At 49.6% G+C, this 22,133-nt stretch overlaps 1 long non-coding RNA gene across 5 annotated transcripts in view; it reads left to right on the top strand.

Moving 5' to 3' along the window:
* Positions 1-22,133, top strand: part of LOC146811204 (uncharacterized) — a 117,739-nt gene that overhangs the window by 90,624 nt on the left and 4,982 nt on the right. The gene's annotated exons all lie outside the window — the stretch shown is intronic.

Below are 22,133 nucleotides of genomic sequence, written 5' to 3'. Positions count from 1 at the left end.
TCATCTATTTTTCCCTGATCACGCTCATTTTTTGACTGATGCCCATGGTTACTGACTCTGAAAATGCCCTGGGCTCTGCTAACCAGGCCCTGTGCCAGTGGTCTGTTCTATAAATGTATATGGTAATTGGTATAATTCTACTTGGCCAAGACTACCCACCTGTAAGATCCTAGTATATAGTAGGGCATGTAAGCTTAGTGACCCCAGTGGACTTAATGCACTTATGTGTGCACTGTTGTTATGTCCGTTGTCAGGCTTGTTTTAAATTACACCTATGTCATATTCGACTTTGGAGTTAAAAGTATTTCCAAAGCCCAAAACTAACTTTAAAAAAAAATAATAATTACTAGTTACGCATAAGGCCTGCCCTAGGTGCCCCAAGGTTAGGGTGTCTTGTCATAATAAGCAGGGCCTGTTCCCAAATATCTTTTATATTTCCCAGTAGGGAAAAACAGCCAAGCACGTTTTTTCTCTATAGTATTGCTGTTAGCCCCCTAGGCTAACATGGGAAGGCTGTGCCCTGTAGCAGCCTCTTCCGATTGACCAACCTTTGACAGCCTGAGTGGAGCTACTACCTGAGTAAGTGGGAAAAAGCCTGGGGCTGAAACAATACAGCTATTTGGTGGGAGGTGATTTGCTTCATGGAGAAGCCAGGGAGAATAAGGGGGCTTGGGAGAGAGGCTGGTCTTCGAAGGCTGGAGGACAGATGGCACATGACCTAGGCAAGCCCCCACTTCTTTGGCCTCCAGCTACATGGGAGCCCCTCTAACTAGATTAGGAGAGGGGCCAGAAGGACAGTGTAGTCAGATGTATGTTTCAAAACATAAAGAATGAGCACACTACTAACTCAACATTAGCTGCTTTCAAAGTCTCTTAGTCCTTCTGAAATAAGGAACCCTTTGGTTCTTTTAAAATAACCCTCAATCAGCAACCTAGTTGGTGACATGCTTCATCATGGGTCTTGAGTGCCCCCAGGGTGTGCTTTGATACCAGATTTACTGCAGTGCTGGGTTTTCTGAAAGTGCGTGAAGAGTATGAGATTTTAAAGTGTCTCAAAGTCTACCACTTGATTTGGAACATCATTTAATGGTTACCTTGGGAAAGTTTAAAAATGTGGGGGATATATTTTAGGACTTTAATAGTACTTTTATAACCCTTGTTGTGTGGTCATTATGTTTAGGCGAATATGACTCTTTACCACGTGAGTCATTACATGAGGTGCCTTCACAACGCAGTTGTTACAACAACTGCTTTTTTACCACGCAATGCCATTACTAACCAAGTCATTACATCAACTTGCAGTAGGTGGCGCCGTAACATTAGGAATCTATAACTTACTATTCCAACTCCAGCCTACGCAACAGTAGGGAATGTGTTGGAATAGTAAGCTCTACTATTCCTTATGTTAGAGCATCATCTACTGCAAGTTGATGTAATGACTTGCGTAGTAATGGCATTACGTGGTAACAATGCAGTTGTTGTAACAACCGTGTTGTAAAGGCATCGCGGTCTAATGACTGCGATGTAAAGATTGTTTCAGCCATTACTATGGGCCCATCAGGGTCATTTTGGCTTTTATCAGGACCAAAATGTGTAATGCATATGCACCCTAAGGCACGCGCTATAAGATACTGTTATTGAACTTACATATCAAGAATCGCCTCTTGTGACTTTACCTGTTGTGTGGCCTTTCCATACAACATGGTGGCTCTGAGTGGGTGGATCCCAATGTCACACTTTCATCAAAGCATTTCACTCTTTGACTCGTGCCTCTAGACACTTATCTTCCCAAAGGAACCTATAAGGAACAAGCTCTGAAAGTTTGGGAACTTTCTACAAAGTTTTCCTGAAAACTCCAGGAGGAGACTGGCTCATCATCGAGAGTCAAGTCACCACTGTCAAACCGTGAATCAGCCTGAATGCGCGGGTTTGATCTGCTGAAACGTCCGGACCTACTTGGCATTGACACTGAGTACAAAGACTTCTAGAGGCTTACTGAAGCATTGCGCTGCTGCACGTTGCCATCGTCGAGGAAAACTCCAGATCTAAGGAACCCAAGGACTCTACATCAAAGACAGCTCCAAGAAAAGACTAAGGGGAGTGTTTATGGGAATTGTGGCTCAGGGCAGCGCAGCAAGTTACCTTGCTGTGCTGACCACCATCACAGGGAAAGGGCAGGAATGCACTGCATTTATCCCATATGGTGCATTTCTGTCCTTTACCCATGCACTGGTGCCATTTTGGCAACCTAGCACCAACTCAGGCACCCTTGCACCATGGTGCAAGATGGCCTGTGTTTGAGGCAGGATTGATTTTGAGCAGGAAGGAACACGTTCTTGCACAAAAACAATCCATAAAGGAGTTTTTCTCTTTCTATGTGTGCTGCAGAATGCAGCACACATACAAAGAGGAACAAACAAAGATAAATACAAATATTTCTCCTTGTTATGCCTCACCCAGAGAGGGGTATCTTTTAAGCACATTCCCAGTTTTATGAGATTTGGTAAATCTGGGAATGCATCAAAAACCATGGGTATTTCCCATGGAACACCTCCCTTTTGCAGAGTAATACAAAGCCATTCAAAGCTATGCAAAGTGTCTTGGATGGCTTCATAAATATGACTTGGAGATGTGTGTCATGCATGTACCACATTACGTAGTGGAAGCATGATGCAAGGCCCTAGTAAATATGCCCCTAAATCCGAAGGTAAACTTTTTACCAGGAACTAGCGCTTAGACATTCAGGCCCGCGCCATATCACGGTCAGCCTAAAAGTTGGACTTTGTAACGGTCCAGCGCTGCCAGATAGCTGCGAATGGTGGGTGGTTTAAGCATTTTGGTGTTGGAATGCACAATTTTACAAATTCATATCTCAGGTTCCTTTAAATTGGATTTTTGTCAGATGCAACACGCTCATGATGGTCACTGCTCCCACAGTGGCCAGAGCCCTACTTGGCATCTTCACCAGAGTAGACTTTCCAAAGAAGGAACTCTGATTCGAGGGAGTAAATTTATGTACACCTATATGACAGCAATGTGGGATGAATGTGGCGTCGCTTAAAAGTTCACCACCCCATATCATCCCGGATCAATGGTGAGGTGGAAAATTCATATACACCCTGAAGTGTATGACCATGGGTTTATCTGACAGGGTCAGGACATGAGATGTTCTACTTCCATACCTTCTGTTTGCTTAAAGGGAGGGGCCGCAGAAAGGAGTTAGGTTTAGCCTATTTGAGTTACTGTTTGGCCATCTGGTAAGAGGGCCATTGTGTTTGGTTAGAGAAGGTTGGGAGAAGCCTCTCAAAGAGCCCATACAAGATGTGCTTGACTATGTGCTAGGCCTTCATTCCTGTATGGTAGAGTACATGAGGAGAGCAAGCAAAAACCTGGAGGCCACCCAAGAGCTTACTAAGCTTTGGCATGACCAGATGGCTACTATGCCTGAGATGAGTACCATGCAGGACAGTTGGTGTGGGTGTTGGAGCGTATGCGAAAAAAACCTGGTGGATATGCTGAAAGGATCTGCACATCATTTGGTGTACATAAGTAATGCCAAAAAACAGTAATAATTGCAAATGGTAATAATGGGTGCTGACATGAAGCCGAATACTCATCCACTAAGAGTATTGATTATCTTTGCGACTACAAGTAATCCAAAGATTTTACAAACAAATCGAAAGGCAACGTAGCACACCAGGATAGTATAATAATACCCTCATTTGATCAATTCCTTGGGGGTCTACTGATTCGTTTAACTCACTTCTCAATACAACGCACGGTATGCTCTTTCACTCTACTTTTTTGGTATCATACTTGGTCATCCTTTACTTTTCATTCTGTTTCTCCATTCCACCCAGCACGGGTTTGTCTTCGGTGGTGGTATTCCTTTGGATCTATGTATCTATATATTCACTTAAAAAACCATAGGTTTCACACATGTTATAGTTAGCTGTACATTTCACTCGTAAAAAACCAATGAAATTCCACGTTATAGTTAGATCTGGTAACTATAACTTGAGCGCCCACAATAAACTGCTCATGACGTCACATATTACATCACTCATGACATGGTCAGTGACATCACTCATGACATCAATGATGACATCTGAAATTACACATTGTGGATTGCGGTCGCGCAAGTTATAGTTACCTGATCTAACTATAACGTGGAATTTCATTGGTTTTTTACGAGTGAAATGTACAGCTAACTATAACATGTGTGAAACCTATGGTTTTTTAAGTGAATTTGCAAGGTTTTGTAAATGATAATTCCTAACTATAACGTGTGTGAAACCTATGGTTTTTTCAGTGAATTTGTACGGTTTTTTAAATGCTAAGTTCTGTATTTATTTTTTATTTTTTTTTCTGGTTTTTCACTATGCGCACACCCTGCACGCACGGTGGCCTTCGCGCACCGTGCGCGCGCTGTGGGCGCTCGGTGCGCTTCACGCACCGAGCGCCCACGTTGCGCAGTCCATGCCGTGCGCGCGTCGCCTTTTTTTACACAGTAACATTTGTTTTTTTCTCCCTTTTGGGTCCTTTAATTTATTTAATAAATTTGATTGTTACTTCTTTATTTATTTTTTTATTTTTTTTTGCCGTGCGCGTACGGTAAGCTTACCGTACGCGCACCCCGCGATTTTTTTTAAAAATTATTAAATGTATTTTTCGTACTTTTGGGTCCTTCTTGGACCCCCTGACAAACACTAGGGGGTCTGCAACTCTCTTCGTTGCCCCCTTTTCACGTTCCCCACCTTTGTTTCTCAGTGCGAGAGACAGAAAATGGCGGCCGACACTTCCTGATTTCGACCGATTCGAATGTTTACAGTCATGTAACCACCAATCAGAATTGAGCTCGCGCACGGCACCGTACGCGTACGGTAAGCTTACGGTAAGCGCACGGAGCGCGCTTACAGATATATATATTGATTTAAATGCTATTTTCTCAGGACCTACTGAACAGATTTACACCAGACCTACAAAAGGCACATCCTTGACCTGAGGACTACCTCTCTGCCAAATTTCAAGTAATTCTGTTCAGCCGTTCGGGCTGTAGCTCGGACTAAAGGTCCTATGGGAAAATGCATGGGGAAAACGCGTTTTGGGACCCCCTTTTTTCTCAGCCCCCGCTTGACGAATCCCCCCGAGACTTTCAGGGTAGGAGTGGAGCGTAGCGCCCCATTAGTTTTGAAAATTTCGCGAGGATTCGTCGACCGGCGCCAAAGTTATTCCAAATAGAATGTTGCGGATTTCCTATGGAAACACGGTCCTAACTATAACTATCTACTGGCGACCGCCAGTAGATAATATATACATAGTTGTATCAATCTTTCCTTTAGCACGGGTTTCAGTACAATCTACTCTCTCTTCCCTTATTATTCATGATTTGGTACAGTTTGCAATGTTCGTTTGCATATTCACGCACAATACCAAACAGACTTGATGTTTTATTGTCTTTTTTGTACATATGCAGCCTTGAGAAAGCCCTGTGGGCGAAACGCGCGTCGGCTGCGTTCTGAACATTGGACACCTACTTGCTTAATAATAAAACGAATTCAACAAAAACAACTTTATCAAGACTGGACAATGATGTGCATCTTTTTATGAACTTTTCATGGACAATACCCAAGGAATTGATCAAATTAGGGTATTATTATACCATCCTGGTGTGCTACATTGCCTTTCTATTTGGGTGTTGGAGCGTGTGGCTCCCAAGGCTTTCCAGGACTACTTGACTGAGCCCAGCCCCATTCAGGAGACACAGGGTGAGTTAACTACTTGGTGGAGCTTGGCACCCTCAGTAGTAACCACAGGGAACTCTATGTCAACAGATTGAAACATCACCAACACAGGGCAGACATGACCATGCTGCGTGTCACAGATGAAGGAGGGGAGGAGGCGAGCGATAATCTGCCAGACCTCCTCTCCACCCAACACAAGATGGGTCAGTGGAGGGAGTAGTACTGACTCCCAAGTTGGAAGCCAGGCAGCAGAAAGCCTGCAGACAAGTTTTGGAGCAGTTCCCTGACCCCGGAACTCGCCACTTGATGTGTCCATGATATTGACACTGGCGACAGCCTAGCGGTCAAAAACACATTCTACAGGTTATCTGACGAGGTCAAAGCCAGCATTAAGGCTGAAGTCGCTAAGATGCTTGATCTGGTGGTAATTGAACCCTCTGAAAGTCTATGGGCCAGTCCAGCGGTATTGGTGCCCTAACCTAATGCCCAAGGGGGAAGAAAGAATTAAGGTTGTGTGTGGACTACAGAGGTTTGAATGAAGTCACCAAGACTGGTGCTCACCCCATACCTAGAGCTGATGAGCTCCTTGAAATGTTTGAGGCTGCAAGTACCTGTGTACATTTGACTTTACCTTAGGCTACCAGCAGCTTACTCTAAGTGCAGGAGAGATCAGCATTTCCAAACCAGAGGGCCACTTTCAATTCAAGGTGGTGTCCTGTGGTTTGAAAAATGCTCCTGCAAACTTCCAAAGGTTGGTGAATAGAGTTCTGTCTGATTTGGAAACTTTCATGCTTCATATCAAGATGAAATAGCTGTAGTCAGTTCCACCTAGGGGGAGCACCTTAACCACCTTAAAGAAGTGATTAGGGCCCTGCAGAAGGCAGGCATGACTATCAAGGCAAGCAAATGTCCGGTAGGAAAAGGTTCAGTGGTGTACCCTGGCCACCTGTTAGGTGGTGGCTTTGTATAACCTCTCCGGCCCAAAACATAGACCATCCTGGATTGGGAAGTTCCTAAGACCTGTAAACAAGCCAGGGCCTTTCCTGGTCCAATTGGGTACTACAGGAGGTTTGTAAAGGACTATGGGACCATTGTAGCTCTCCTGACAGAACTTACCTTAAAGAAGAAGCCCAACAAGGTGATGTGGATCCCAGAGCAGGCCTTTGCAACTCTGAAGGAGGCTATGTGTTCAGCACCAGTCCTACTGGCCCCTCGCTCAGACTGTTGCTTCAGAGCAAGGAATTGAGGCAGTACTGGCAGAACCACAGCCAAGCTACAGAAAAGACTCCAACGCATCCAGAACGCCTCCGCCCGACTCATCCTGGACATCCCCCAACGCAGCCATATCTCCGGCTACCTGAGGGACCTGCACTGGCTCCCCGTCAACAAGAGGATCACGTTCAGGCTCCTCACCCACACACAGAAGTCTCTCCACGACCTAGGCCCCAAGTACCTCAACGACAGCCTGACCTTCTACACGCCCACCCGCCAGCTACGGTCTACCAGCCTCGCCCTCACCACCGTACCACGCATCGGAAGAGCCACCGCCGGAGGCAGATCCTTCTCCTACCTGGCAGCCAAGACATGGAACTCCCTCCCCATCCACCTTCGGCTGACCCAGGACCACCTCGCCTTCAGGAGACAACTCAAGACCTGGCTATTCGAGCAGTAGCGGACCCCTTCCCCCAAGCGCCTTGAGACCCTTCCGGGTGAGTAGTGCGCGATACAAGTGTTATGATTGATTGATTGACTGGCACAAGTAAATAAAGAGGGCCAAGATCAAACAGGTGGCTTTATCAACAGGCAATTAATGCCCAGAGAGCAAGAATGGAGTGCCATTGAGAGGGAAGCATTTTTAGAGGTCTGATCCCTGAAAATACTGAGTTCATACTTGTTTGGAACTCATTTCCGTGTGGAAACTGACACACAGATCTCTTAGATGGCTCATGCAGATGAGGTGGGAGAAGCCAACATTTTTAAGTTGTCCATTTACCTACAGGTGATGGACTTTACAGTGGAACACAGACCTAGGACTGCCCATGCCAATGCAGAAGGACTTTCCTGGATTTAACACTCAGATGATGATGACTTCCAGGGTGTAGGTTAGGTGCCAATCGCCTTTCTCAGGGGGGACTCATAGGAGAATCATCCCATTTGCCCTGATCAGCCTCATGTTTTGACTGATGCTGGTGGTTACTGACTCTGAAAGTGCCCTGGACTCTGCTAACCAGACCCCAGGCCAGTGCTCTGACCTCTAAAGTTATATGGTAAATGGTATACATCGAATGGGCAAGATGACCTGTAAGTCCCTAGTATATGGTAAGGCATGTAGGTTTAGAGACCCCAGGGAACTTAATGCACTTATGTGTCCTGCTTTGCTGTCTGGTGTCATTTTAAATCCTGACCTGCCTTACAGGCTAGTTTTGAAATAAGACTATGTTCAATTTGACTTCCAAAGTCCAAAACAACTCTTTTATTTTTATAAATTACAAGTTACCCCTAAGGTCTGACCTAGTTGCACCAAGTATAAGTTGCCTCATTATAAAAATCAGGGCCAATTAAAATATGTTCCATATACCGTGGTGGGGAAAAACGTTTTTCCCTATAGTAGTGCTGCTAGCCGATTAGGCTAACATGGGAAGGCTTTATTAAACTTGGAGCTAACTAGCAATCTCATTCAAACTACAAAAATAATCGTTACAATAAATCCAACAACTTGCCATGGCCGAATGCATTATAACTATTACAGGAAAGTGTTTTAGAACTTACTATCCTGAAGTTACCTAACACAGCCCTGTTTCATCTTCTTCTGATTGGCCATCCTTTGACAGCTTGAGCTAAGCTGTACCTAAAAGGTGTGAAGAGGCCTGGGGCTGAAAAAATACACCCATTTGGTGTGATGGATACATGATTACTGGTGAATCCAGAGAGAGGAAAGGGGCTGAGGAGATAGGTTGGATTTCAAAGGCTAGAGAAAAGATGTCACAGGACGCAGGCCAGCACCCACTTCCTTGATCCCCAGCAAGATGGGAGCCCGCACTAATTAGATTAGGAGATAACTTTACCCCTATTGGTTGGGGTTTCCGCTCTCTTGCCTGTCCACAATGGGGTATAAATATGGCAGAACTGCAGGAGCTTCTCAGAACTCTGCCTGGGCCAAAGGAAGAAGTAGGACTGCACCACAGATGGCTTACATTCAAAATGACTGCACCTGCTGCACTCTCAACAATCCACAAAGAAAAGACCATGCCTGACTCAAAGAATAACAAATGGACTCCCTGAGTTGTAACAGGTATAAAAGTGCTGAAAGAAGTCACTTTCATCAGACAAAGAGAGGACTACCCAGCTGATCAGTTACAACTGGATGTTTCTAGACTGCACAGGTGAATCACGGGTGAATGCGTCCATGCCCCCAAGAGGCAATCCAGTGTCCCTGAACCCTTGGCTGGACACTTATCTCCACAAAGGAACCAACAAGAAACAAGTTCTGAAAGTTTGGAAACTTTCTACAAAGTTTTATTGAAAAGCTCTAGGAAGAGACAGGCTCTTCCTCCATAGTCAAGCCGCTCACATTGAACTGTGAATCAGCCTGACTACACTGCTTTGTTTCACTGAACAGCTCTAGAGCTCCTAGCCATTGATGCAAAAGGCAAAGAGTTCCAATGACTAATCGAGGCATAGCGCTGCAGCAGGCCACCTTGTCGAAGTGAACGGCGGATCCGAGGAAACCGACGACTTATTATTGCAGAGAAAAGCTCCAAGAAAATGAACTACAGGCATATTTATGACATTAGTGCTGCAGGGCGGCACCACAAGTCACCTTGCGGTGCTGCCCTCCATCACAGGGAAAGGGCAGGAATGTACTGGTGCCGTTTTGGCTGCCTACCACAATGGTGCTAGCATGCCTGTGCTGTAGGCAGGATTGTTCTCGAGGAGGAAGGGGCACCTTACTGCACAAAAACAATACTGAAAGGCTTTTTCCTCTTACTATGTGTGCTGCAGAATGATAGAAAGAGGAAAAACAAGGAAAAATAATAAAATCATTACACCTCCCCTGTGGAGGTGTATATTTGTGGTGTTTTGTCAAGGTTGCTAGGTTTGTAATTCTGGCAATGCGTCAAAAACTATGACAATTGGGTGAGAATACCCACCACTACACCCATGGAAGGCCTCCCTTGCACAGACTGATGCAATGCAGCGATTTCATAAATGTGCTCCTATGTCTGAATGTGAACTTTTGACTGAGACCTAGCACTCAATTGAGTCAGCCCTTGCTCCACCACAGTCAGCCTGAAACTTTGACTTTGTCCTGGTCCTGCACGACCAGATTGCCACGACTGACACTTTAAGCTTTTGGAGCTAGAATGCACAATTTTTGGTTTAATCTTTTGAAATTCATATCTTTGGTTCCTATCCTATATTTATATAAATGGGTTTTGGATTTTCAATGTGTGGTGTCTTTGACTTATGTACTGTTTTGGTGCAATTCAATTCTGTTCAAAATATCTTTATTAAACTTTACAGATAAAAGAACATAAAATAATAAATAAAATACACTGCATCTTGAGTCAATTAAACTATTTGAAACAATCTAGATAATGAATAATTTTATTACTAGTATTGCATTAATAGAAAACAGAGCTCTATAAGTGCAAAGCCACTAGAGGACCACTCCTCCATAGATTTCTGACCACAGAATCAGCAGCTAGCCGAGTAATACTTCTCAGCCATCCATTAATTTACTATTTCTAAGTGACAGTTTGAAAAACACAACACACACTGTCTCAAACAAACGTGCTGCCTATCAGCTGCAAACATAATAGGGCATTGTTACATTTCTAGAAGGCAAGAGGTTTCAGAATATGTTTAAGATAGCTTAGAAAGAAAGGTCAATAAAATTTACAGAAGAACATAAAATGTGTCAAAGACAGCTCAGCCAACCCATCAGAAGGGCAGGCCAGTAGTCCGCTCCTCCGAGGCTTCGAGTCATCAGGAAAACACAAAAAGTGCCAAACTGTACTGGCCCAAATGCAAATAAAATGCCATCTCCCCTGAAGCTACAAGAATATAATGTGTGTGGCACTTTTTAAAGACACCCACTGTTCTTTGTGAACTACAGAGCTCTGTGTGGTGGGACTTGACTGGCTACCTGTCAGATTTTTTAAGGTAGCTGAAGTGGTAAACTTTTCATGGAGACCAATATTAGCGAAAACCTTATTAGCATATTTCACCCAGGGTATAGCTAGGCCCTTGTCTAAACTGAGGCAGTCCAAAACAACCTCCCTGTTAAAATCTTTATTGTGGTCTGTACGATACCTTAATCCACAACAGAAGAGGTGCCAGCTTAACTACATATGAAATGTATTGTTCGTTAAGCTCTGAATGCGAAATTTTGTTGGAACTAGTTGGTGGGAGATTTAGGAGTCACCTACATATCTGATTTTTATCCACCTGTATAGTAAAAGCAGTATAGGACCACTGCCCCATAAATTGCTAAAGGGACACTTTGCAAAGTATAAATTCTAATGTAAGGACAAATATAACCCCTGACTTCCTTACGAGTGATGTTAAATAAAGACCCAGAAGCCCTCCTTAACCTGACATGAATAGCATTAACCTGGGTCTGCCAAGAACCTGTGGAATTGAAAACTACACCAAGGTAATTAAAATTCTGAACAGAGCTCAAGAACTAATCTAAAACTTGCAGGGACCTCAGCTTTCTCCTTCCTTGGCTGCATACCATTAAGTGAGATTTCCCATATTGAGTTGTCAGATCTAGGCTCCTCATAAATCTGATGAAGGATTCAAACAATATACAGAGGGAACTAGGGGTGCGGGCCATTAGGACAGCGTAATCAGCATATACTAGAGCCGGGACTAGGACGTTGGCTATTTTAGGTATGTCACTAGTAGCTGCCTTCAGGTGAACACCGAGCTCATTGCTGTAAATGATAAGAATCAGAGGTGCCATGATGTACCCCCCACACACCCCTGCTTAAGGGAAAGATGCCTGTAGTTTCCCCTCACAACCGTATCTAACCCTAGCCCCTATGTTCTCACCAAGTGTATACAGAAAGTTCACCAAGGGGACTTTCACTCCCATATCTAAAAGGGTAAGCGATAATTTAGTCCTGTTTGCGCAATCAAATATGGTAGATAGGTCCAAAAAAAGCAATGTACAGTGGGCAGAAACTAGAGGAGGTATACTCCCCCACAATCAAGTGTAGGTTTAGACACTGTTCCACAGTGCCTAGCCCAGGGTGAAAACAATACTGACAAGGGGTTAGAATTTATTAAGATTTGTCCAGATTAGCAAACGATTCAAGATTACCCTCCCTACAGTTTTTACTGTACTATCAATTAGTGAAATCAGACAATAGCACTTAAGAGACCCATGGTCTCCTATTTTTAAGATGAGTACTATAACTGAGTGGGCTCAAGAGCTTGGTATCCTAGTGCATAAAGCATTGTTAAACATATTTGTGAATAGAGGGCCGCACAGGTCAACATTGGATTTGAGGAGATCGATGGGTATTCCATCTGGCCCGGGAGATTTACCGCCTGAGCATTATCTGATAGTTAATCGATCTGCTAGTTAACTCTATTTCTTTGAGGGAAGCCTGGAGTGGAGGGGAGGTTATCAAATGGATGCATAACATGTACATTCAGGTCTTGTCCTCATTTAGCTGGTAGACTGAGGAGAAATGCTTAATCCACTCTGCGCCGGAGATATTACAACCTAACCGATCACAGGGAAACGCATCCCTTTGACATAGTCTATTGGCAGCATCTCAAAATGCTTTATGGTTTTTCTGTGAGACTGCCAACTCCAGCTAATCCTAGTACCTGTTATGTAGTCAATGGTAATTCCCTCTAGCCTCCTGCACCACCTCAATGTCTGTTGGAAGTTCAGAGTCAGCCTTTGTCAAACGATGGTTTGCCATGGAACACAGCCCATTGAACCAATATGGACCATCTTGAGGTGGCTGAATGGGTTTTAACTGGTAATTTCTAATACAAAGACATAATTACTGAAAGGCTGCAAATAAAGCTTCTCCTGTGTCTTCAGCTAGACACTCCATACAAACTGATATATTCTTTTTGAGGAAGGAATTTAATGAGGACTTAGGGTCCTTAAGAGACAGACCCAATCTTAGCCTGTCACTTGAGTGTTGCACCAGCCAGTGACCGTTTGTCCCTCCCCATAGGGAAAACCCCTTCTAAGCAGAGTGGATTATGATTCCCCATTGTGTCTTAGTATATTTAGTGAGCCGTTAACAAAATTCCTCGATAATAAATGATCACCCCACCCACCCCCACAGATAGGTACACTCGGCCCAACATCAATACTCTGTCATTCTCAAAGGAAGTACTCTCCTAGGAGACCAAAACTTAAGACAAACTTAAGACAAAATCCCAACTTTACTACTCCTAAATGCCTTTTGTGAATACTGAAAGTCGTAAAGTTAGGATTTTGTCTTAGATTACTTTATTGAATTGGGCCCAATGATTTTAACTATTTAACCAGTTAAAATAATAATAAAGGTGCACCCTGTTGTTCTGTCAAAGCTGTCTATTGTTTATGAATGTAGATGTTTGGGGTAAACACATATTGATTTCAAATTTATGATAAGGTATCTTGTGCTTTGTAAAAAAGAAAATCTATTTGAAGTGTTTAGACTCAACTAAATAGAAAACAGACACACAATCCATATCTGTAGCTGCCCGTATCAGGATACTATTCCGGAGTTATGCATAGCCGACCACCCTGCATGGGGAATAGAATCCTGTATGCAAATACATGTTTCCTTTTTTCCTATATTAGTAAATTATTTTCCCCCATGCCCTTGGAGGAAACCCTTTCTTATTTATGACCAACATCCCAGAAAAGGATCAATGTCAGCGCCAGGCTAGATTACAACTCTGACCATTTCCAAAGCAGAATGGGGCATTAGTTAAATGTGTGAAAGATCACAAAAGTTAAACAGGCATCTTTGTGGGCATTAACAAACTTTCGCGGCTACTCACACATTGGAACTCCTTGGAGGGATTTTGACTACAGAGAACTTATCACTTGTGGTGTGTTGGAGCCGGCCTCGTGGCGTGGTCCTGTTCCCCCTCTCTAAGCCGCACGAGTTCCCATGCACCTCGGGGCTCCTCCATTTTGGATTATACGTCACTCCACGTGACCACCTACGTGACCCTGCTCTACCCGGCCTCGGTCCCAGCGAGGCCCGACATCGAGGTGCCAACCCCTGGCCCGGGGGATACCACGTGAGCCCTCCCCACTCCCGGCGGAGGGCAGTATCGATGGGACCCCCAACCGTCCTTCCACACCTAGGTGCGATCGCACCACAGCTCTCTGGGGCCTGGCGCCTCTCCTGCTGGGCGTCTGGCCGCGCCCTACCCGGCCTCTCCGCCCTCCTGGGCGCAAGGGTCCGGACATCAAAGGGCTCCAGACCTATATCTGGGGCGACCCGGCAACAAGACGACAGTTGTATCCCGGAGTCAAGAGCCCTGCTGATCGGATCGCGGCTGACCCTACGGAGAAAGACTCTTCCTGGAACCACACCCTGAGCCCTGCTGACGACGTCGCGGCTCCATCGTGCTTACAAGACCTTCACGAACCTTTGGGGCCCTGCTGACGCTGTCGCGGCCCGACCTTGTTGAAACGTACCATCAGAGCCCAGCTGACCTCGTCGCGGCTCGACCGAAGCGGACCTACCACCGGAGCCCTGCTGACTGTGTCGCGGCTCGACCCAAGCGGAACTACCACCCGAGCCCTGCAGACGCCGTCGCGGCTCTCCACGTCCGAGCCACTCTGAGACCAGCAGCCAAGGTCTGGCGCAGAGCCTTCCCGTACCTGGCTGGTACTAAGACTGTCCCGCTACCCTATCCCTCCAAGAACAATGAGACTCTTACTGGATCACTCGATCCCACTGTAAATATTGAGCATGCTCCTTTTTATATAAAGAACCAAGATAAGCAACTGATACGGAGTCCTGTGTGGTGGTGTTACTGGGCCTAGTACGATCATAGGAGAAGGACCTCTCCTAGGAGGCTTCTCAGCGGCGCTCGGCTATAACTTTGCGGTAGGAAGGTGCCCCGGAGTAGTCCCCCCGACTCCCCGGTGGTCCTCCCTCCAACATTTGGTGGCCAGCGACGGGATCCGAGCCAGACGCAATCATACAGGCAAGTAACGCACCCACTACCTAACCAGACGGAAAAAGAAAAAGGGAACCATGGACGGCCAAGAAGCAACCGTGGCTGCAACCTTCCAGCTGGAAAAGCTGGAAGAATACACACACAAAGAACTAAAACAATTCTGCAAGGACAAAGGGATCCCAACCACAGGATTGGGCACCAAGGAAGAAATGCAGAAAGCCCTGAAAGCCTGGGCAGAAGCCGAGGCCACTCCACCCCGCACCGAAGGGACCGCGGCCCGGGACGAAAACCTGCCGACCACAACCCCGACAGATGGGGGGCGAGGCATCCCCGAAACCAGCCTATCCCACGAAGAAATGCGAGAACGGGAGAGGGTCCGGGCACACGAAATGGACCTCGCACGACTCCGGCTGGACGGCGAGCTCCAACTGGCGGAGAAGAAAATAGCCTTGGAGCAACTACGGCTGCAAGAGGAAATCGAAGAAAAGAAACGGCATCGGGAACTCGAAGAGAGACGGCTAACCCTCGAGCACGAGAGGAGCCTCAAAGAACTCGAACTGAAATCCAAAACTGGGGAGACCAGCACCCCCGGGACCCGGGACGCTCTGCCACTGACCGAGCCAAAGGTTCATATCCCCAAGGATGTCGTCAAGGAATACTACAAGAACGACGACATCCAGCAGTGGTTCCGAGCCTACGAGGTAGCCATGACCTCCCATCGGGTACCCCGGAAGGATTGGGGTGCCGGCCTATGGGGGAGGTTCCTCAGCGAGGGCCGTGATACCCTGCTGCAACTCCCCGACGCAGTGATGACCTCCTACGACCACATGAAAGAAGCCCTACTCACCCGCTACGGACTATCAGCCGAGATGTACCGGCAGCGCTTCCAGGACTGCAAGAAGCTCCCCGGTACCACATGGGTCGAGTACGTGGACTTCTTCAGCCGGGCCTTTGAAGGGTGGATAAAAGGGAGCAAGGTCACCTCGTACAATGAACTGTTCGACCTTATTGTCTGGGAGCACCTCGCCAACAACTGCTTTGTGGAACTAAGGCAACACCTCCTGGACAGTAAGCTGACCGAGCCCCGGAAGCTCGCCGCCGAAGCAGACCGATGGGTCAACACCCGGGTCCCCCGGAACCCCGTGGGGGACTACCAACGGAGTACCACGGGACCTCCTCGCCAGCGGGGCGGAGGAGGGGGGTCCCACCGCAGTCGGGAATTCCCGGCCGGACCGCCCAGAAGCCCGCCACGAGGCCAAGCCGCCAACCACACGTCCCCGACCCTGGGCCGAAGGGGGACCCCCATCGCCCAGCCTGGACCCCGACCACCAGTGACCTGCTTCGGCTGCCAGCAGACCGGCCACTATGCGAGCGACCCGGCCTGCCCCGTGAACCGACGGAACGGGACCGCTGGGCCCCCTCCCCGAAAAATAGCCGCCGCCGCCCTGGGGGAAGGAGAGGACGGGGAGGAAAACCGCGACGACGGATCCCCCGAGTGGGAACCAGCTGCCATGTCGCTCGTATGCCTGGGCTCCCGAGAAATGGTGCCCCGAGCGGCCATCCCCAGCAACACCCAGAACTACCAGCAGTGGGTCACCATCAATGGACGACGGGCCGAAGCCCTCCGGGACACTGGGGCCAGCGTGACCGCTGTCCACTGCCACCTAGTGACCCCCGAACAAATCCTGCCACATGTCCTATGCCCTGTCCGGACCGTGGACAACACCGAAAGCCTGTGCCGGATGGCCAGGATCCCCTTCGAGTGGGGAGGAGTGTCCGGCACCCTAAAAGTGACTGTCCGCGACGACGCCCCCGTGGACTGCCTCCTGGGGAATGACCTAGAGAGCTCCCCCTGGGCCCAGGTGGAGCGCCGAGAGCATCTGGGGATGCTAGGGCTGCCCGAGTGGGCCTGCGCCACCACCCGGTCCATGGCCGCCCAACCAGCCACTGCCGCGGCCTCCGACAAGCCTACGGGCCCAGAACTATCACCCTCCTCCGGCATGGAGGAACCCGACGATGAGGCCGGGCCATCCAAACTTTCTCCCGACGAGGCCGCCTCCCTCAGCGAGATCCCCGAGCTGGCCCAGTGGCGCCACGATGGGGGCCCCACCCGCGAACAATTCCAGCAAGAACAGAAGGCCTGCCCGTCCCTCGAGGGGGCCCGACAGCAAGCGGCCGCCCAGGCCTCGGGGGACCCCACGGGAACCCACTGGGTCTATTGGGACAATGACTTACTATATAGCGAGCAGAAAGTCGCCGAACTGGGAGCCGGCCGGGTGTTGGTGGTTCCCCTCCGGTTCCGGGAGTTCCTCCTGAACCTGGCGCATGACGTGCCCCTCGCTGGACACCTCGGGCGGGACAAGACTTACAGCCGCCTAGTGACCCATTTCTATTGGCCCCGAATGCGGAGAGACGTGGACCACCACTGCCGGTCCTGCCAGACCTGCCAGGCTAGCGGAAAGACTGGGGGTCGAGTTAAAGCCCCCCTCCAACCATTTCCAGCCGTCCACACCCCGTTCGAACGAGTGGGGATCGACATCGTGGGGCCCCTCGACCCCCGAACCGCCCTGGGACACCGCTTCATCCTGGTACTGGTCGACCACGCCACCCGATACCCCGAGGCCATCCCACTCCGCACTGTGACAGCTCCAGTGGTGGGCCGGGCCCTGATGGGCATCTTCTCCAGGGTGGGGTTCCCCCGAGAAGTGGTGAGCGACAGGGGTACGAACTTTATTTCAAAGTACATGAGATCCCTCTGGCAACAATGTGGGGTCACCTACAGATTCACCACCCCTTACCACCCCCAGGGGAACGGACTGGTCGAGCGGTTCAACAGAACCCTAAAAGGGATGATCAAGGGCGTGGAAGAGCCCCTGAGGAGGAGGTGGGATGTCCTGCTGCCCTGCCTCCTGTTCGCCTATCGAGAAGTACCAAGGAAATCCCTGGGCTTCAGCCCCTTCGAACTGTTGTATGGGCACCCCGTCCGAGGGCCCCTCAGCCTGGTCAAGGAGGGCTGGGAGGCGAACGTCCAAGATGCCCCCCCCGACGTCTACCGGTACCTCCTGACCCTGCGGAACCAGACTCGGAAGTTCCGGGCCCTGGCAGAAGCCAACCTCGAAGCCAGCCAAGAAGACATGAAGCGCTGGTATGACGCAAATGCCTCGACCATCGAGTTCGAGCCGGGCCAGCAAGTCTGGGTCATGTCACCCGTGGACCCCTGCGCCCTGCAGGACAAGTGGACCGGGCCCTTCAAGGTGGTTGAGAGGAAGAGCCCCGTCACCTACCTGGTCGACATGGAGTCCCCGAGGAACCCCCTCCGGGTCCTACACGCCAACCGGCTCAAGCCCCACTTTGCCCGAACTGAACTAAGCCTGCTGCTGGCTACTGACGATGGGGGCAAAAGCGACTCCGAGCCCCTACCAGACCTCCTGGGGTCCTCGGGCCAAGACGGCTCCTTGGAGGGCGTCCACCTCTCCGCCAAGCTGACCCCAGAACAGCGCCATGACTGCCGGAGGCTGCTGCAACCCTTCGCTGCCCTCTTCTCTCTCACGCCCGGGGTGACCCCCTGGTGCGTCCACGACGTGGATACCGGGGACAGCCCACCCTGTGCGACACCTCGCCTACAGAGTACCTGACCGAGTCCGAGCCTGCATACAGACCGAGGTCACCAAGATGCTCGCCCTCGGAGTCATCGAGCCCTCAGACAGCCCGTGGGCCAGCCCGGTGGTCTTGGTGCCGAAGGCCGCCGCCCCCGGCACTTCTCCGGAACTCAGATTTTGTGTAGACTACCGGGGCCTGAATGCAGTCACCAAGACCGATGCCCACCCCCTGCCACGGGCAGACGAGCTGATCGACCGCTTAGGGGCCGCCCGCTACCTAAGCACCTTTGATCTCACCGCTGGGTACTGGCAGATCAAGCTCACTCCCGGCGCCCAGGAACGATCCGCCTTTTCCACCCCCGATGGGCACTACCACTTTCGGGTGATGCCCTTCGGTATGAAGAACGCCCCAGCGACCTTTCAGAGGCTGGTGAACAAGGTCCTAGCCGGGCTAGAAGCCTTCAGCGCGGCCTACCTCGACGACATTGCAATCTTCAGCGACCATTGGGCCGCGCACCTAGGACACCTCGGAGAAGTCCTGGCCGCTCTCCAAAGGGCCGGGCTCACAATTAAGGCCAGCAAGTGCCAGATCGGTCAAGGATCTGTGACCTATCTGGGCCACCAGGTGGGGAGTGGCCAGGTAGCGCCCCTCCAGTTAAAGGTCGATGCCATCCAGGCGTGGGAGCCCCCCGCAACCCAAACCGCTGTCCGGGCCTTCTTAGGCCTCACAGGCTACTACCGGCGATTTATTAAAGATTATGGCAGCATTGTGGGCCCCCTTACGGAGCTCACTTCCAAGAAACAGCCCCAGGGTGGTGCACTGGACGCCCCGCTGTCAGACTGCTTTTGAAGCCCTCAAGGCGGCCATGTGTGCTGCCCCGGTGCTACAGGCCCCTGACTACAGCAAGGAATTTGTGGTGCAGACCGACGCATCAGAGTACGGGGTCGGGCGGTCCTCTCCCAGATGGACGCCGAGGGCCTCGACCGACCTGTGGCCTTTATCAGCCGCCGACTGCTGCCCCGAGAACAGAGGTGGAGCACCATCGAGCGGGAGGCCTTCGCTGTGGTATGGACTCTCAAGAAGCTCCGGCCCTACCTTTTCGGCACCCACTTCAGGGTCCAGACTGACCACCGGCCCTTGCGGTCGCTCATGCAAATGCGGGGCGAGAACCCCAAGTTGTTGCGATGGTCCATCTCGCTGCAAGGGATGGACTTCACCGTGGAACACCGGCCCGGCAACGACCACGCCAATGCTGACGGCCTGTCCAGGTTCTTCCGCCTCGGCGAGGAGAACCCCCAAGGAGATGGGTGACTCTCCCTGCCTTCAGCTGGGGGGGACGCGTGTTGGAGCCGGCCTCGTGGCGTGGTCCTGTTCCCCCTCGCTAAGCCGCACGAGGTCCCATGCACCTCGGGGCTCCTCCATTTTGGATTATACGTCACTCCACGTGACCACCTACGTGACCCTGCTCTACCCGGCCTCGGTCCCAGCGAGGCCCGACATCGAGGCACCAACCCCTGGCCCGGGGGATACCACGTGAGCCCTCCCCACTCCCGGCGGAGGGCAGTATCGATGGGACCCCCAACCGTCCTTCCACACCTAGGTGCGATCGCCCCACAGCTCTCTGGGGCCTGGCGCCTCTCCTGCTGGGCGTCTGGCCGCGCCCTACCCGGCCTCTCCGCCCTCCTGGGCGCAAGGGTCCGGACATCAAAGGGCTCCAGACCTATATCTGGGGCGACCCGGCAACAAGACGACAGTTGTATCCCGGAGTCAAGAGCCCTGCTGATCGGATCGCGGCTGACCCTACGGAGAAAGACTCTTCCTGGAACCACACCCTGAGCCCTGCTGACGACGTCGCGGCTCCATCGTGCTTACAAGACCTTCACGAACCTTTGGGGCCCTGCTGACGCTGTCGTGGCCCGACCTTGTTGAAACGTACCATCAGAGCCCAGCTGACCTCGTCGCGGCTCGACCGAAGCGGACCTACCACCGGAGCCCTGCTGACTGTGTCGCGGCTCGACCCAAGCGGAACTACCACCCGAGCCCTGCAGACGCCGTCGCGGCTCTCCACGTCCGAGCCGCTCTGAGACCAGCATCCAAGGTCTGGCGCAGAGCCTTCCCGTACCTGGCTGGTACTAAGACTGTCCCGCTACCCTATCCCTCCAAGAACATTGAGACTCTTACTGGATCACTCGATCCCACTGTAAATATTGAGCGTGCTCCTTTTTATATAAAGAACCAAGATAAGCAACTGATACGGAGTCCTGTGTGGTGGTGTTACTGGGCCTAGTACGATCATAGGAGAAGGACCTCTCCTAGGAGGCTTCTCAGCGGCGCTCGGCTATAACTTTGCGGTAGGAAGGTGCCCCGGAGTAGTCCCCCCGACTCCCCGGTGGTCCTCCCTCCAACATGGTGGAATTCTCCAAACTCATAATTTGGCTTAACCGTACCAGGAATTGCATTTTGAACTCCTGGCAGGCATATGTATGCTAAATCTGATTACAGATATAAGATACAGCCAATTTTTCCTTTGAGAATAAGAACTAATGTGCTTTAATATAGCGATTTAAAAGAACAGCAATCATATTTATAAACCTACACTAGTCAGATTTCACAAAACATTAAAGTGCATGCTGTAAGAAAACTGTAGCCTAGCGTTGGACCTAGCCCTCTCTGCAGGGTCACTCTCAAACTGTTTGCCTTTTTCCTTCACTTTTTGCTGAATTCATTTTTGTTGGCTTTAGAACTCTGTGCTCTTTACCACTGCTTACCTGTGGTAAAGTGCTTGTGCTCTCTCCCTTAAACATAGTTTGATTAATTTACACCTGTTTGACATATTTGATTTACGTATAAGACCCTTGTAGAGTGGTATACCCTATACCCAGGGCCTGTAAATGCTACTATTGGGCCTACAGCACTCCCTGTGATACTCACTTAAGTAGCCCTTTAAATCATGCCCTAGACATACCATTGCAGCCTGAATGCAATTTTAAACTGTGATGTCGACTTGGCAGTCCCTATACACCCCTTTTATTGCATATATGATACCCCAAAGGAAGGCACTAGGTAGCCCACAGAGCAGGGAGCAGGGTGCCTTGTAATTGAAAGGTTGGACATATACCTTTTAGTTTTGCATGCCCTGAGAATGAAAAACTCCTAAATGGGTTTTTCACTACTGGGAGGCCTACCCCTCACATAGGATAACATTGGAGATTCCTTATTACATTTTATAAATTGTAATTTCAAATTGGGAGCAGGCAGCTATGTCAAGTTAGAGTCTCTGGAGTTGAGCTGAAAAATCCTATTTAATGTTAAAGTCAGGTTTTTTATTACAATTTTTAAAATGCTACTTTTAAGAAAGTTGGCATTTTTTTTGCACTTTTGTACATGCAGCATTTTGTGTGTCAAATGACTGGGTATAACTGTAGTTAGACTTTGTGGTTTTCTCACAAACATTCACGGAATTGACGGATTAGGTGTACCTTAATGAGCGATCTGCTGGTAGGATGGGGCGGAGATGAGCACAGCCTCCCTGCAACTGAATCGTGGCTGCTCTGCCTTTACACAAAGGACCTATCACTCCCGCATTGCCACTGCATCCAGCTCGGAGCCAGGGCAAGGATGTCG

The sequence above is a fragment of the Triturus cristatus genome, chromosome 7, assembly GCF_964204655.1.
Source record: "Triturus cristatus chromosome 7, aTriCri1.1, whole genome shotgun sequence".
Classification (NCBI taxonomy): domain Eukaryota; kingdom Metazoa; phylum Chordata; class Amphibia; order Caudata; family Salamandridae; genus Triturus; species Triturus cristatus.
This window is presented reverse-complemented; position numbering and strand designations above follow the sequence as displayed.